Raw genomic sequence first — 17465 nt, forward strand, 5'->3', positions numbered from 1 at the left:
AACATTAAAAATCTGCTGCTTCATGCCTATGAATTTCAATATTTATAGCGTTCAATAAAATGGTCCACTGTCAGAGAGAGATGTGCCACTGTGCACTCTCTGAGCAGATGGGCTGCAATATGGCACATTTACATGGACCAGCTGTGGAGTGCAGAAATGAATGCTGGTCAGAGGCAGGCTGGAGGCGCCACATCTGGAATGCAAACAGACCCGCCTCCGCAGCCGCCGGGACGTTTCCTCAGCAGGACAAGTTCTGATTTAGGGCCGCTCACCAGTGTACCTTAAACTGCATCAAGAGTCCTCATTAACACAAGAGACTACGGTGAGGTTTAGGGCCTGGAGCTTCTCTGCTGGGCATCTGTTAGAGCCCGGGGATGGTACTCTGTAGCCTGGCATAGAGGTGCCCTGGGGAGACATTCTTTCCTGTACTGTGTTATGGGCTAAATTTAACAACTTTTTTTTTTTTTTTGTAAATTCTTTTCTGTACAGTATTGTACACAGAACATCTTCTGATGCAAGCAGCAAACAAGCTTCTCTTCCCTCTCCCTGCTCCCTGCACCCCGCTGGGCAACTGAGGAGTCTGCTAATATTCTGAAACTTAATTGATTCTTTTTAAAGCGGAAAACAGTGAATATTCCAGCACCACATAAAAAGAATAAAGTGCACATTTGCTTCATTTCTGCAGCAGAAGGGGAGTTTCAAACCTTTCGATCACAATTTCTAGGAAAAAGGCTGGTGGCCCCTTCTATATAAATCATTTTACACTGTGCTTGGGCAAAATCCCGGAGCCTCTGAAGTCAATGGCAGAATTCCCACTCATTTCCAGTAGAGTTAGGATTTTGCTCAATGAGAATAAATAGACCTTAAAGTGGGTATAAAACATAATTTACTCACATATTAAGGCCCCTCTGTGCTTTCAGAGTGGTCTAATGCATCCTTAGTGTATATAGAAATCATATGTTTAAATCAGAAGGACAGAGCGACCATATATATATTTGATTCAGCACAGAAATAATCAAAACCAAACTAATACATCTGATATTGCAAATCAGACCTTCCAATTTTTCCAGATCAACATATTTCATCACCACATTTTACTTTCATGGAAGTGTTAAGTGTGTGCTGGGGAAGGGAATACAGATGTGAGAGATTAAACTGCTTTTTGAAATATGATATTCTTTGGCATTTCAGTCTTCCCAGAGCTAATACTGGAGGTACGGTGCCAGCTGAAGTGCAGTGCTGCCCAGTGACTAGCCTGCTGCATGGCAGCTCCCCCGCTTACCTGCCTTTGGAGTATAAATGAAAGTTTCACTTGTCCCTGAGGCTGAACATGCAAAGCAAAGGAGAAGAATTGGTGCTTTTCTCCTAGGGAGTTTTCTACCCCTCTTCTCCCCCTCCTCTTACCTCCCACCCTCTCACCCCTACCATTCACAGGTTTTTAAAGCATTTTTAAAGGCTTGGCTGGTTTTAATGAATAGGCACACAAAGAGGGAAACAAACTGCCCGATTTATGATTGCTTCTGTCATCTCGCTGGAGGAAGGCATGATGAGAACTAACATGAATGTGGCTTTAAAAAGAGCATTGCCATGTATCTATCCTATTCTTTTTCATCATTCCTGTGTATCTGTGACACTGTGAAGCACAAATACACTGAGATAATCCATTGCCAACACATACATAGCAAGGACTCTGTAGTGTAGATTATCAGTGTGCATTTAAAAATTATGGTGAAAACAGATACATGCACTTTGTGCCCAATTCTGCTCTCAGGGAAGATAATGGCAGAGCTCCCTTGACTGTTGGGGGTCTGCAGCTTGGAGCTATTCTTTGTTCTTCAATTAATAATTCAGAGTATGCCTGAAATCACACATCTAGCACACTCCAAAGCTGTGCAGGGCACAGCATATTGCACGTTGGCAATAACACCCCGAATCTGGTTAGGGCTGAATAGCTCTGTCCTCATGGGGCAGGTCCCAGGGACTCTCCCTCTGCACAGGAGATATGCTGCAATGCTGCTCCTCTTTGCTCTGCCAGGGGACAAAGCACAAATTATATCCTAGGGTGGAAGGCACTGTCTGCAAAGTAGGGGATTAGGATGCAAACCCAGGACAGGAGAGCCCCTGCTCGGCCACTTTGCAAAAGCTGGGGATGCATGAGGATTTAACGTGCACACATACATTGAAATGATCAAGGGTGTGTGGACAGGCATAGAAATCAGCCAAAACCCCCAATTGTCTCTTCCAGAGACCTCAGCAACAGGGAAACCTGGGGCTCTGCCCTGAAGCTAGCTGGTAGTGTAGGCACAGCCCTGGTTTCTCTGCCTGTGAACCAGAAAGAAAAGTCCTACCCCATTGCAGGGGAACTGTGAGGAAAAATATACAGCAGGTTGTGAGGTGCCTCAGGACTGTGGCCACAGGACCATATTCACACCAAAAATACATGGAGGGTTTGATGCCCTTTGGGACTAATGGCTGCCTACTAATCAAGGAAAGCTTAGGTAATTGCAATCTGAAGCAAGGCTTGCAGCATCTGTGTTATTGTAGCCTCTCAGATCTGTTAGGGCAATTTTAATTCAGATTTATAGGCACCAGCTTCCTACTCTGCCAGGCAAAACCGTGGGACCCACCTGAGGGGCAGGAGAGGCCTCAGGCCAAGAGAGCATGGCTGAGCAGCTCCCAGCCGAGGAGAAATAAGTTACAGCACTTGGAGCCACTATCTATCTCTTGCTGCCCGGGCTTGAAGGCGACAGACAGAGCCGTTACCATCACAAATCACTCCGACGCTGGATGTCCATCAGGCAAGCACTGTTCCAGTGCGGGGCTGTCTGGCACAACATGTGCCTGTCATGGACTGCTGCACATGCAAGTTTTCCCATCTTGTAAGAGATATTTTGACCATACCCTTCCTGACAAGAAACAAGTCTATTTATGGCTAGCATCTTTTAATAAATAACCCAGCCCTTACTACACTGCACACACATGTGTATTTGGCTTCTAGTGTTATTTATTATCCTAATTTATTTTCTTTTTTTTCCTTTCCTCCCATTGCAGAAGCAGCTTAGGGAACTTGTAAGTTTATTATAATTGCTGTGAGGAGTTTTACAAGGACTCAGACCTCAAGGTCTATTTGACCTCATCTATTCTCTGCCAATAGAGGTATTTGATTGCTCAATAACGAACACTGTAATCCTGAGTCACTGCAAGGTAAAGTGAGATTTTTTCGTCTGATCAAATTATACACAGTGGGAAAAGGCAGGTGTTAGGGAGTTACTGACAGATCTCAGATGCTCATGTTCATGCTTACCCCCAAGACTTACTGAGTCCCATCTCCGGGCTAAATTTAGAGCAGCCTGTGGGCTAATCTAATTTACACTGTTCTGGCAGTGGTCACCAGAGGCACTTCTGCTAGCCAATGATGGGCTGGATGAGATGAAACCACAGGCTATATCCAGCCACAGACTGTATGTTTCCCATCTGACAGTAGCACATGAGTATTAAGTACACCTTTTAAACAGCAAATAGTCTTGATTTTACTGAGCAGAAAGATCTGCTAATGCTTTACCCCCGCTCACAGTGCTGAATTAGCACAGCCCAGGGAAAGGAGGCGGGATTCTGTGCATCCAAGAAAGCTGCTGAGCAAAGGTGGCTTGGAGTGACTTCTTTGTGGTACTGGCGGAAATATGTCAGCAACTGTGAAGTCAGGCTAACTTTCACATTCCTTCATAGCTTGCAAAGGAGAAAGGACATGGATGGTTTTTTTTCTTATAAACTGAGTATATCTCACCTGGAAACCAATGCAAAACTCTCTTCCTTTGTGCCAAGTCCTTCCTGATGGAAAGGAGAAGAAGTATCGTGATGTGCCTCAGCGTCCTTTGCATGTGGGAGAACATAAAAAAAAATGTCTGCAGATGATTAAACCAGATTTGTTGCATTAGTGTCTGCAATCCCATTTTTGTTACAAACATTAGGGATCAAGTTGTTGCTTGACAAAGCAAAATTATCGTGATATAGAGCTTGACTCAAGATGCCAAGTAAGGCCAGCGTGTGCTGGCCAGCAGCAGTCCAGCATGACCGAAGAAGCAGCAGCAGAGCTTGGTCCATATGTTTGTCCTGCTCTTGCTGCTGAGCAGAATCATGCCACACTGGTTTCAGAGCTTTGAAGGCCAGAAGGGACCATTATATCACGCTGTCACCAGCCCTGGCTGGGGCTGTCCGGGCAACAGATGGCTGAAATGCAAGCGAAGCTCATCAGGAGAAAAAAATTTCTGCTTTATAATAATTTTCCAGGGAAAAAAAAACCAACCAACCCAAACCCAGGAAATCCTAAAACTCTGTATAGAGCTTTAACAGCAAGGAGAAAAAAAAAAAATCAACCCTGCAGTATTTTGTTCTAGAAGCATCAGAACATGATGGGTTTTAAACAAATCAGGCTCACTTGGGCTCTTAGCAGCTGACAGACTGGTTTTTTCTCCCTTTTTAACAGTGGGAAGCTTTTCAGCCATAGGATAGTGTAGTGCTGGCAGTGGGGGGTACTCGGGCGGGTCAGGACTTTGCTGAAGACTCAGGCCACACTGCAGCAAAGCCATATGTCCTCAGAGAGGCTGTGGATTGCCACCACTCATGGAGCTGTGCGGCACCACGTGTCCTCTCCAGGTGGCAGAGCTGATGTTTCAGATAGCAGGGAGGCAGCTGGCAGGGGGAAAACACCCAGGACTGGGGGCCAAAGCAGTCCCAGGTCTTCTGGGTTACCTGCCCTTTAGGCAAGGTGGCTTCCCAGCATTGAGAGTGATGCAACCTGGTGGAGCCCCCAGGTATGTGCTCTGCTAGCATGGGCATGGCCAGTCCCAGCCACTGCTCCATTCCATCTGCACCACTCGGCACAGCAGCCAGCCTCTGCTGCGCCGTGCCCCATGCTAGCAGAGAGACCCTGTGTGCAAACGTTGGAAAGGTGCCTGCCAAAGTCGTGCTTAGCCCCCAAGTGCAAATCTTGCAAGAAATATCTCTCTGTAGTGCTCACAAGCACTGTAGCCCACAGAGTCATGGCAAGGGTGGCCCGCCCAGGGCAGCAGACCTGGCATCGAGCCGAGCCTGCTTGACTCTTGAACTGCTTATGGCATCAGTGTGGCTGTAGCCTGCAAGGTGCCCAGGATCTCACCCCACAACGACACAGCCCTCCACGCCCGCGTATTGGTGAAGCAGCCCCCACCCTTCTCCCCATTTTGTGGCATCGGGATGTTGCTTCCCCTGAAATTGGAGGCCAGAGAGAGGCATCGACAATGGCCTGACACCTTTTTCATTTTGCAGTAGGCTGCATGATCTGAATAGAGCTGAAAGTGCTGCAGGGACAATGAGAGAAAATTAATTTCCAAAAAGACATGGCAGTGTCAGGAGCACTGACACAGAAAACCTGCCCAGGTAGTGGTTCCCTAGTAGGCGAGGGCATGTGGCACTCCCCGCTACCTAACATGTTAAGCCTGTCATAAGCCAGGTGCAGGACTTTAAAACTTAAAGTCTAGTTAAAGGGCTTCCGAAAGGCAGCTGAGCCCCCAGGTTCCTGCACTTACTCTTCATCTCTTGGTATCTCTACTCTTTACCACCACGTCTGGTTCCTCCCTCTTGACTTCCAGGGCAACCCTTCTGCTGTGTCACAGCAAAGCCCCCCTGTACTCACAAGTCTTTCTGCAGGTAACTCCCTTCAAAGGAGGTGAGAAGCAGACTAGGGCTCCAGCACTGTAGCGCTTCATGCGCTATCACCAGGGTCCTCTGCATTTGTAAATTTGTACAAGTCTCTGGATTTATCTTAGGGCTGGAAATGAATAATATAACACAGTAAATACTCACTGGGGAAAATCCAAACAGACCATCATTCATGTGCTAAATTTTTTCCTAGTATCTATCATGCGACTACTTACTGGCCAGAAAGACTTTGCATAGCAGTAAAACTGTCTCCCTCTGGTAAAATGAGAAAGGGAGTAGAAGGCGTAGAGAATATTTGCATTTAACTTCATCTCATGGAGACAGAACATTAAAATGCTATTTGGTAACTTAGTCATAGAGAAGAATAGTAGAGCCATAGGCCTTTTTTCTTTTTTTTTTTAAAGATGTAACTCTTTTAAGAGTCCCCTTAAGAGCGCTCAGTAGGGTGTGTCAATATTGCTCCCCATGGAAATCATATGGTTTGCCTATGCAGACAGTGAATTGTTTTGTGGCTGTGAAATATTGTGTGTTGCCCTGTGAGCAGTGGAGCCAGTGGCTCGAGGAACCGTTGTTGAGACTGACAGTTACATTGTGCCACTGAATAGTGAAACGGCAGAATCAAAAACTCAAGTGGACCCAGACAGAATGTCCTGACCTTTAAGTAAAAGGCTGATTGGATATGGTGGGAGCTCCCCTTCATCTTCCACCATAATCCATTACACCTTTCTTGGCAAACCCTCGTAATTCATGTAGCCGCACAGATACATTTCCCATAGAATTTTTTTACATGCTTATCATCAAATTTATCTCTTATAACTTACTTGCCTTTGTATGGTCCAGTTGCGACGTGAAGTGTCAGCTCCCTATGTTGAAGCATTCATAGCATCCTGCCTAAGAAGTAATTCTGTGCCTTGCAGTGTGAAAGCCCAGCAATAATAAATTTTTAGGAACCAAGTCAGAAGGGAAGTTTCTGCAGCGTAGAAATAAATACACACAAAGATATTATGTAATGACCTGTAGTGGAAAAATAACAGACCCCAGCCACATGAAATCTGTGAACTTTATTATGCTAGGTCCATATTTTAAATTTGTCTGAACCAGACTGTAGAGTATTTGGGGCAGACAAATTTTATGTGTCTGTAATGTGCCAAGCACAGTGCCTTGTAAGTAAGAAAGAAAATAATAATGGCATTGTTCATGCTGGCTGCAAACTCTACTTTAGAGAGGATCAATGTTACATAAACAAAAGAGAACAAAAACATGTTCTTTCTATCTTCATTTTCAGTTTCAGAACTGATTTTTTACCGGTTTGAATAGTTTACTTAAATAATTGCTATGTGTGTAGATAAGGAAAGATAGCAGAGTGGAAAGACACACGGTTAATTTTAGTAGAACTTTACTAGCATGTGTGGAAAGACGAGTTTCTGTCTTTAAATACATCACCCTGATCCTGGAAGTCAGAACTGTTATCTTTCTACCTGGTGCTCTTTTCAGTGAAGACGGAGTAAGATGTGTATTCTATATTGCCATGTCCAACTGTGTTTTTTCCTTAGAAACACATGAACTTGTGGACACATTTTTTCCCTAAAAAAAAGTGTTTTAAGGACTGACTGTTCCTTTATTTGCTCCTTAAAACAAGTTAATGACCTTTATTTTTGTGGGTTTGAGAATGAAAGCTTTCATGCACCTTGCAGGTTTGCAAGACAGAGTTTGTATTAAAGACCCACATATCAATTTTACATTATCGTACATATAAAGACATATTCCTCTGTATGAGGCTGTGTATACCGACATGTTATTTGCCTGAATGCTATCTATCTCCTCTGTGGATAGATGATCCTGTTATATGCACACATTCTTCTTGCCCGACGGTATGCACTTCACCCGCTTGCTTTGAATGAAACTGTATGACAGCTCTCGACACGTCTGAATGTGGCACTGGCATTTCTTGCATCCCTCTTCTGCGAGAGGCGAGAATCTTCAAACTCAATTAGCATTTTAAAGAATAGGTTCAGTTTTGTGGTCCATTAAAGTCAGCTAAATTGATGCACTGCATGTCTTTATTTCAAAAATAAAGCTGAACAATTAAAGCCCATGTCTCTTTGCTCAGCTTTTGATTCCCCACAAAGCTTTCCCACTTGCTGCCTTTGGATGTAATGTTAACAAAGTCAGTTAACATCAAGAGCAGCGCTAACAGGCATGGCACAATTCCTTGTTTTTGCTCAATCAGTCTGTGTTCAAACTATCAGTTTGATTTATTTGTCCACGCTGACCCTTATTCACCACTTAATTATCCTCGTATAATGTTTCAAGAGCCTCCTGACACAAGGAGAAAGACAATTGCCGATGTTCTGTGGAACAACTGTTGACCTGATGGCCAAAATGATGACTGCGGGTCGAAGGTTGGTCTCCTTTTGAAGGACCCACTCCATTCTTGAGGGCTCTGGCCAGAGGCACTTAGCCTGGGTGCTGCTGGCACCGGGCAGCCCGCTGGCCCCTGCTCGTTGCAGCGCGCCTGGGGTCAGACCGGCCAGTCTGGCTGAGCACGGCCAGCTGACAGCCAGCCTCATCTGAGCAGCAGCTCATCTGCTGAAAGAGCTGGGGTTTTGACAAGGCAGCCAGTGGGCCCACTCCGATCCCCTCTATTCCTGCTCTGCTCCAGCACCAGCGCCTGAGTTAACTGGAACTAAGTTCGATATCGAATTGCCAAACCCAAGGTCAGAACCACGTCCTCCAGGAAAAACAGATGCTGTAAGTATGACAGTCTCCATCATCGCCCCTGAGCAAAGGGGCTGGCCCTTATTCTTACAGCAAAGGACGTTAGTTTAAAATCCCCAATGTGTATACTCAACCCCATGCCAGAGAGAGTGCACAATGACCTCCATTCATCCGGAAAGCATCCTTTCTGCTGCTCCGGCTTGGAAACACTGAATGACATTCCTATTCGTTTCCCATTCAAAAGCGAATAATCAACTAATAGGTTAATTTTGACAGGACACTGGCATCTCATGGGGACAGAGGGCACGATCCACATTTTCAGGGAAGCTGAAACAGTGCTTGGGAGCTGGGGAAAGAAGGGGCTGAAGCAGCACGGTGTGAATATCCGGGCATCAGCTGAGCATCTTGTGCAGGCATTTCAGTTGTCAGCTGTCAGGGGATGTGCAGGGCAAAAATCTGGCCCTCTTTTTACAAGCAGTAGCCATCCCAAGTGTAAGCAGTCAGGATACATTTAGTTCATTTTTATTTTCAAATAACTGACCTTCCCTGAGCGTGGAGGGTTTATATTTCAGACCACTGTTTGAATTCTAACACTTAAAGATGTACTCAGCAGTAAAGGTCTAACATCCTTACCACGACCAGGTAAAACCTGCTTAATCAAATCCATGATCCCTGTGCAGGAGGACATTTCAGCAACACAGAGGAAGAGGGTCAACTCCTCTGTCATCCCCCATCTTGTTCTCTGGTGCCATTGCTGAAAGACCATGTGAACACATTTATTTCTGACTCACTGATCCCTGCCCATCTTTACAGCCTCAAGAAGGACTGTAAGGCACTGTAATTAGGAGCAGACTTTGGGCTGCTCTAGGTGGAATCAGCACAGTGCACAGCCAGGGCTGGAGCAGAGGAGTATGAAGCCTAATTCAGGACCTCCCCACTTGCTTACCAGTGCTTATAGCACCCAGCCACCACCAAGCATCTGAGTCACAGCAAGGGTGAAACCACAGAGAAATAAAGGCAGCTTGGATGTCAGGCCACAGCCTTGGGTTCCCCAGCTCATGAGAGTCTGGGGCATAATGCAGTTGGTGCTTGGCCTACTGGTTTCTCTCACAACTCCTGTTTGAGCAGAAATGTTCCTACATTAGTATTATTGTCATTTGAAAGGCTTTTGTGCTTAGATTTCAGGCACCAACATTTTAGGTTTTCATTTTTAATGAAAACTCAAAAGCTGTCAAAGAAATATTTTGGCAAGACAGAGAAAAAATGTTTCATTGGTCTGTTCCAGGAGAGAAATAAATAAAGAATTCCCCAGCTGTCCTTATTAAATTGCAGACATCTTAGTGTGAAGGCAGGATGCCGTCAGCTCTTCACTGGTTCTTCTCTTGATGTCCCTGGGAAGTAATCCTCAGCAATCCCCAGTGCTCACATGTCCAAAACCCTGTACAAGCAGTGACTGCTCACATACTGACACTGCCCACATAGCCGACCCCTCCAGACAGCAGAAGAGGAAGCGGTTAGTTGCCCTGTCCCTCATGTTACAGAGGTAGAATGGAGCAGATGATGAAGTGTCCAGGCTCACAGAGCTCCTGCTGGCATCTTTGAAGACCTGGAGGTTGCCGCTGAAGAGAGAGTGGTTTTAAGAGACTTGCTCAAGGCCACATGGCAAGTCTCTGTGCCAGGACTGGGGACCTTCTCCTGGAAGCCTTGTGTGCAGCATATGGTGATTGCTAGCTGCTGGCTATTCCCCATGGCAGGGACCAGTGGGCCACCTCCATCTCCTTCCCGTGGGTCAGGGAACACTCAGCACGCCCTGGTTTCTCAGCTCAGCCATGCCTCTGCAGAGGAGCTCGCCATCCCTCTGTGCCACAGCTGAGCTGGCGTGAGGCTCAGCACCAACCCGTTTCCACACGATGGGCCTTGGTCTGAAACCCGCAACTTTTATCAGTGCTAGGAAAATCAAATTATGGCTATTTTATGGTACCTAGGAGAGGGCCAAGAGTTTCCCTGAAAGCTCATCTTTCATTTTGAAAAGAGCATCTAATCACTTAGGGGGAGAATAGCAGGACAGGGAAAGTCTCAAACCTTGTCTGAAAGATGGAAAATTTATGGTTGCAAAGGGCAGCGTATATCAAAGAGCTTTTGGCCAAGGCTCACCAATAAAGCAATTCACCTACTGGGTGATGTGAGGACAGAGCAAGATGAAAGTAAAGTTCGATCATTTCTTCCCATCGCAACAAAAAGGTTGATAAAGAATATACTTGATATCAAACAGAGCTTCCTGCTGTCTCTAGTTACCTGGGAGTTTGGAGCCTGCAGTTTGAATAATGTTTCCTCCATAATAGGGTTGACAGCAGAAGTGTGGAGAGACTGATGGGCCTTCATGCAGGCTCAGCTTTTGTAGTTCAGGCTCATTCTTTATTCTCAGAGTGGAGCAGATAATAAATGTGTAAATAAATAGTTACCAATCTTCTGGCATGGTAAAATAACTAGTTGCTTTCTTGTGCTGCAAAATAATTCAATCGTACCAATAGTAAAACCGCATCCCTTTCAATATTTCATGCACTTAGCAAATAGCTCGGGAAAGTCATTTGCATCGTTTGAGACGGGGTGTGGGTAACACTAAATGTGTCTGCCAACGGGACTGAAACAAAACAGCCACCACTGTAATTTGGGATGGTTAAGTGCTTATAAAAAATAAAAATTTGGGACTTTTTTCTCCATTTTGTTCATAAAAACAAATCCATGCTGAATCTTGACTCAGTCTAATGTTAACATGTTTCTTTGTTTAATATGAACTCTGAGGAAATGATAACAGAATGGAATTTATATTAAAAGCCATGGTCCTTTTTATAAAAATACCGGGATTTCCACTTGTCTGCAATGGCTGTTGAGCTCTGGGTTTATCACGCCAAGTTCACACATCTGGGAGAGATTTTTGTCCCTTAGTTCTACAGCAAAGCAGAGTCACAGTGAAATATTTTAAATGTTTCTAACTGGGTTGGTGTTTTTTCAGTGAGTTACACAGCATTTAAGCCAACAATATTAATGGCCAGATGTAAGTTAAAATAATGCACAATTGCTTTGGATACGTCTGAGCAAATTCAGTACTTCAACAATTATTTTCCATTAAAGTGTGAGCAGTAAGTGTGCTGTTCATAAAATGTTAACTGCTTGCTACAGCCTGGCCTTGTCTTTAAAAACAGGCTGCCGTGCACTTCTCTGATACACCGGGGCAGGTCAGGGTTGTACTAATGAAAAGATGTCATCAGTGAGTACATCACAATTTTCAGAGCACAGTCAAGTGAGATAAACCCACTAGTTTTAAGGAGAAGCCCAACATGAGAGGGAATATGCCCTGTGAAATGCTCCTAAATTAGAGCATAATCTCTGGGGAAGACTTTTAGAAATGGCTAGAAGTGCCATTATTCCCCTCAGCTTGGTGCTTCAAAGACACTTTTTTTTTTTTTTTCTCTTCTGTGAGGAACTTGTTCTCAGCCAGCTTGAAACGAGAGCTGGCTGAATTTTTCCTTTTTTCAAAAAGTAATTCAAATGAGAACTGATTCTTAGACATAAAGTTACTGCCGAAAAATTTCTTTTTCAGTATTTTGGTTTTTTAGCGGAAGAAAATACAAACTGTCAAAATTGAAATAAATCCTGTAAGATTTCCCTTTTTGTAGTGAACTCACTTTTTTTTTTTAATCCACAGTCAAAATGTTTACCTGAGATTGCCTTTTTGAAAACTGAGGAATTTACTGTTTAAGTTTTAGTTCTGCAGTGACATCAAAAACATAAAACACTGTCAATATGACAGAAATGAGGAAGAAAAAATGCAAGGAAAAGTAACTGACATTTTCCACTCATCTGTGCTGACAGATATCTGTCTACCTTAACTTATTTGTAAAATACAGCCCAAGACAATAGGGGTCCAAATTTTCAAAAATGTGATGCCCTTTTTTATACAGGTGTCCCAGAAAATGCTTCTTGATGTTCACAGAGCAAAAAGCCAGTACTCTGAGAACGCAATGCAGAATTGCTCATTACAGTTTCAGGTGGCAACTCAGCATTAGCAGCATCCTTGACATCAAATGGCTAAAGCACATGCTTGAAGTTAAATACAGCTTAAATGTAATGCTGAATAGCTGCATTGACACTTCATTAATTAGTAAATTAATGCCTTTAGCAAATAGCCTGCCTGTACACTCAGTGTCTGTTTCCTCCACAGATCTCTCCAGGCAATATTAGCAGCTAGAGGAGTAAATACAATGGGTGCAGGTTTGACTGCCTGTGTCACTACTGATTTAGGCAATGAGGCAAAAATCTTCTGAAGCTGTCGGTGAGTTAACGCTACCCTTCTGTGCAGTAGTGTCATAAGCAGCCATTACACCGGTCTTATGAAGGAGCAAAGAGATTGTGTTTAAGGTACTGTTTTTATTTAAACACATCTCTCTCTGGCACAGCAGCCACCAAAGCCCTGACTTCCAAATCAGAGGCTGACGTTAGGTCTTTGTCTCGGCAAGTGCATTCAAGTGCAGCAGCCGCTGCGTGGGGAGCTCTTTGCCTGTACAGGAACAGCTGCAGCAGAGGACGGTCATAGGATCGCATCTTTTTGTAAATGAGAATTTCACTGAGCAGTTTATAACCTCCATATTATAAACAAAATTTTAAAACAGAAAAGGGAAAGTGGATAAAACCCATCTATTTTACTCTAGTGACTAAATTTTTGCGTTCTTTGGAAGAGAGGAAAGGGAAGAAACTCCTATGCTGCCATAAAAGAAAAAAAACCTCTTGCAGAGCCAAAGCTGTGAACCCTGATGAAAGCTGGAATGAGAAAATGGGACTTACAGGAAAATCTACTCATAAGAAAACAGCACTATGATCACTATGGATCACACCCTGTTTGCAGAGGGACTCCCTGTCTCAGATAACACGATTGCATGCTCAGTCTGCTTCCCTTATCTTCAAACGCTGTCCAAAACCAGAGGTGGGACGCCTTGGTTGCAATGTTAGAGTTCTTCCCATCACTTTGCTAACATGTTCATGTCCACAGAGCCTGAGAGATGCAAGCAGATTTTGGGCCATTTGAAGTCAGAGGCTCACATCCAGGACTTCTCTCCATTGTCATGGCAGGTCATTTTCCCCACATCAAGACTCCTTCTAGTGAAGTTTCTCCCAGGTTTCACCTCTTTGACCATAAATGATAGAAGTTTCACCATAAAAACCACTGTTGGGAACCACCAGTTGGGAGCCCAAAGGCACATAGGCACAGCATCCCTACAACAGAGGAGAGGTATTTTAGGGATTTGTTCCAATTTCCACTTAGTATAGACATGCTGGCATAACTTTGTTCCAATTTCCACTTAATATAGATGTGCTGGCACAACCTCGTGCTGACAGGTGAATGCTGGTGGAAGAGCATGCAATTAGAGCAGCAGAGCTCTGCTTCCCCTGGGAGCTCCATCAGAGACCTGGGCAGGATCCAGCAGTCTTTTCTTGATCAGCTTTCTATCAGAAAACCCACCAAGCAGTAGCCATTCTCTCAGGGTCTGCTTCCTAAATCCGCCAGACAGGTGAGTAGCTCTTTCTTTGATTCCTCAAGGCATCAAGACAATCCTTCATGGAGGTGAGCATTTGGGTGGACAGACGCAGTTTGAAATCTAATGATGAGAAGCACTAGACTGTATAATAATAATAATAATTTTTTTTTTTTTTTGCTGGTCTTTTCGTGATTGTAATGAGGTAGCTCCCCCTTCAGCAGGCTGCTGCCAGGTTGCAGTCTGAAAATGTCCCTGAGAAAAGGGGGGCGTTTCGATGCCGAGCCCTGCTCACCCTCCCACTGACATGATGCACACCTCGGGCAATGCTGGCATCTCCCCTGGAGCTGTGCCTGTGCTCACATGGTGGGTCTGCTGGCCTGGGGGGTGCATGGCCCCACATGGCAGTGCAGGCAGTGACACTACTCCAGGAGCTAGGGCTTAGGGGTCTGGGTCCTGAGGCTCAGCCCTGCTGCCAGCGCTGCCCTGCCAGAGCCGGGCACGGTGGGCACTTCCCACCAGCCTGGGCTGCCACGCAAAGCCATGCTGCAGTGCCTGCCTGCCTGCCCACCAGCCTGTCTCGAAGCAAGAGCGCTATAATTAAACACAAGATTTAGGGCCTCACTGGATCAAGGCCTCAGTTATTACAAAGTCACGTATTTCTTGATCATTGACAACAGTGGAAGGATGTTTATGCTGTTTAATCATTCAGCAAGGAACAAATGCACTATAGTCAAAATAAAGAGAGCAAATGGTTTCTAAACCTCTACTAATACTTTTATATATTTTAACTGGAAGTAACAGGATAAAAATTATTATTTAACAACCTAACTCCATTACACATCCTAAAACATATGCTTTATACGTACTTTTTTACATATTATTGTCATGCTCAATGCAGCATGAATACTCTGTAAAAATATTCTTGTAATTGGAGGACATCATGACAGCTCGAAAGATATGAAAGATGAACTGCTTTATATAGCCTATGAAAGGATATTTTTCTGCATACTGCTTTAGAGGAGCTAAGCAGTTAAAACATGTGAGCTGCCGTCTGCCTTTCCAAAAGTGCACAAAATCAGTTTATTGTCAACACATGTCAATATATTTACTTGCACTGAGGAAATGGCTTCTGTTGATTGTTTTCAACCAGGCCGATGCCTGTATGCCAGATTTGCAAATCAAATGTTACCACTACTGTGTTTCTGGCAGAAGAAATCAGAGCTGTAACTGCAGTACTGAAAAACGTCTGTCTTTCACAGTCACCTGACAGCATTTGCAGGCAGGGATATGAGATTGCAGCTTTTTTTCCAGAGAAGCAATGGTGAAATACAGGCTAGTCTCCACTGGAGTCATTTCAGGAGTCTGAGGAGCAGTGCTGGAGAAACCACTCCCAGCTGACTGAGTCTTTGAGCTATAAATTGACCTGGGATGCTCTCATGTTTATCTTTTGGCAATAAGGAAAGAAGCAGTAAGAAAGTGCCAACTCAGCAGAACTTCCAAGCTGTTTACAAATACTGTCTGCTTGTTTAAGGGAATTGCACCTTATTGCAAATGTAGGCAGCACATACTTCTACCAAATCAAGTATCATGGACTCACAGACGGGAGAAATGCTGGTTGGAAGGGATCCCTGGAAGTCATGTTGTCCAGTCCCCCACTGAAAGCAGGACCATCACCAGCACTGGATCAGGTCAGCCATGGCAGTTGTGCACTCATCAGAAGACTAGATATAAGTCTAAATACATCTCATCCATAAGTCTCCAACCCACCTGTGTCCTTATGAATGTTTCCATTTGTCTTGTTTTCATGACATGCGATCCACCAGCACGCAGTTTGGAACACAAGCAATGACAGTGTCAGGCAGGGGCAACATTGAAGCTTAACTACCTGGAAGCTGTGGGATCCAGCATCAAATCTGAGAAGCACAAGTTCTCTCTTTGCCCATTAGCAAATCCCAGAAGAGTTAGCCTTCCAGAAACACAAAATTTCTCACCTTAACCTCGAAGTTCAATGGAAGTCCCAAAAGATTTTTTGCTACTGCCACCTGATTCAGATTTTCCTGTGAGTGAAGAGGAGGTGCATGTTTCTTCTGTCATTATCACTCCCATCTCAAACACCCTCTAACTTGTAATTATTTCACCTTAAAATATGGTGCGGCACTGCACCATTTAATTGCATACACATCCATACAAGTTGCACGTAAGCAGCAGGAGTGGGGTGTGCAAAGAATCAGAGAGGAGTGAATACAAGTAATTTTGTGTACGTTATACAAAACTCTGTACAAATACTTTGTTTCTTTACATCTACAGCATTACATATGACATTCAAAGACATTCAGCTTTTAATGATCCCAAATGGTTTCAACCCTTTCGAATTCAATGGGACTTTTCTGTGGGAGGACTGTCCATATTCAGGACTGGAGCTTGTTACGGCCACAGAGTCTGGAAAACAGCATGTGGAATCAGTCAGTACCGGTGTCTAGAAGAAGAATAGGCTCAGCCTTGAATGTTCATGTTGGATATTGTCTGAAAAGTTGCCCGTCATGTTACTGCTTGGAAGCTCTGGCAGTCAGGGATGACACGCTCCGGCTTCCCTATTAGCCCCCCTGCGCCGCTGGGACAAAGGGAACTGCAGGCTCCCAGCCAAGCACATACATTTGCAAACTGCCGCCAGTCAGTTCCCAAGGCCAGGGGCTGGATGCCATTGACAAAGAGATGTGAACTGCAGGCATAGCCTGCTCTGCTCTCCCTGCCGAGCGAGTGGCGCTTCTCATGGAGATCTATAGGGCCTGCTCTCTCCCCTGCACCGCCCACAAAGTGCTGGCCAGGACCCGCTTGTGGTTTTTCAGGTTTTTAACCAGTCCCTTCCACCCGGCATGGGAGCCATGGCAGCATGGTGTGCTCTTCGCCAGCATCCCCTTCAGCCACAGACCTGTGTAGGAACATTTATCTGCCAGTGCGCATGACGCTACATTCTTTAATCCACAGCGTGGGAGATCAGACCTTGATAACCTCACTGGAGACTCAGTCTGATGTTGTGGGCAGATGTGGAGAGCAGCAGCACAGCAACGGATGACCTCAGGAAAAAATCAGAGCGCCATGCGAAAGGCAGACACCCGCCTGGCTTACTTTTGCTCACTTGATTTCCACTTTGCTGCTTTCTTCCAGTAATGTAGGGCTGTAGCGCTGAAGGGATATAATCTATGAGAATATATAGAGTATATATATTCTCATTTATACATATATATATTCTCAAGTGTATATATATATGAGAAACACTCTATGAACTGTAGCTTCCACTTGGAGATGCCCAGCATTCACGCTCATGCTCCTGTTGTGCTGCTATCTCAAAGCATTCCAGATCCAAACAGAAGGGGGGGCAGTTGCCAGTGACACTAGCCCTGAAACTGCCTCGAGCTGATAGAGGCCAAATTTTGGCTTGCAATGAGATGAATTACCTGGGCCTCAGCATAGCTTGCACAGTAAGGAAAGCCCTGCCTTTCCCAGGGATGTTCCCCA

This window comes from Leptosomus discolor, chromosome 2 (assembly GCF_034619465.1).
Source record: "Leptosomus discolor isolate bLepDis1 chromosome 2, bLepDis1.hap2, whole genome shotgun sequence".
Classification (NCBI taxonomy): Eukaryota; Metazoa; Chordata; class Aves; order Leptosomiformes; family Leptosomidae; genus Leptosomus; species Leptosomus discolor.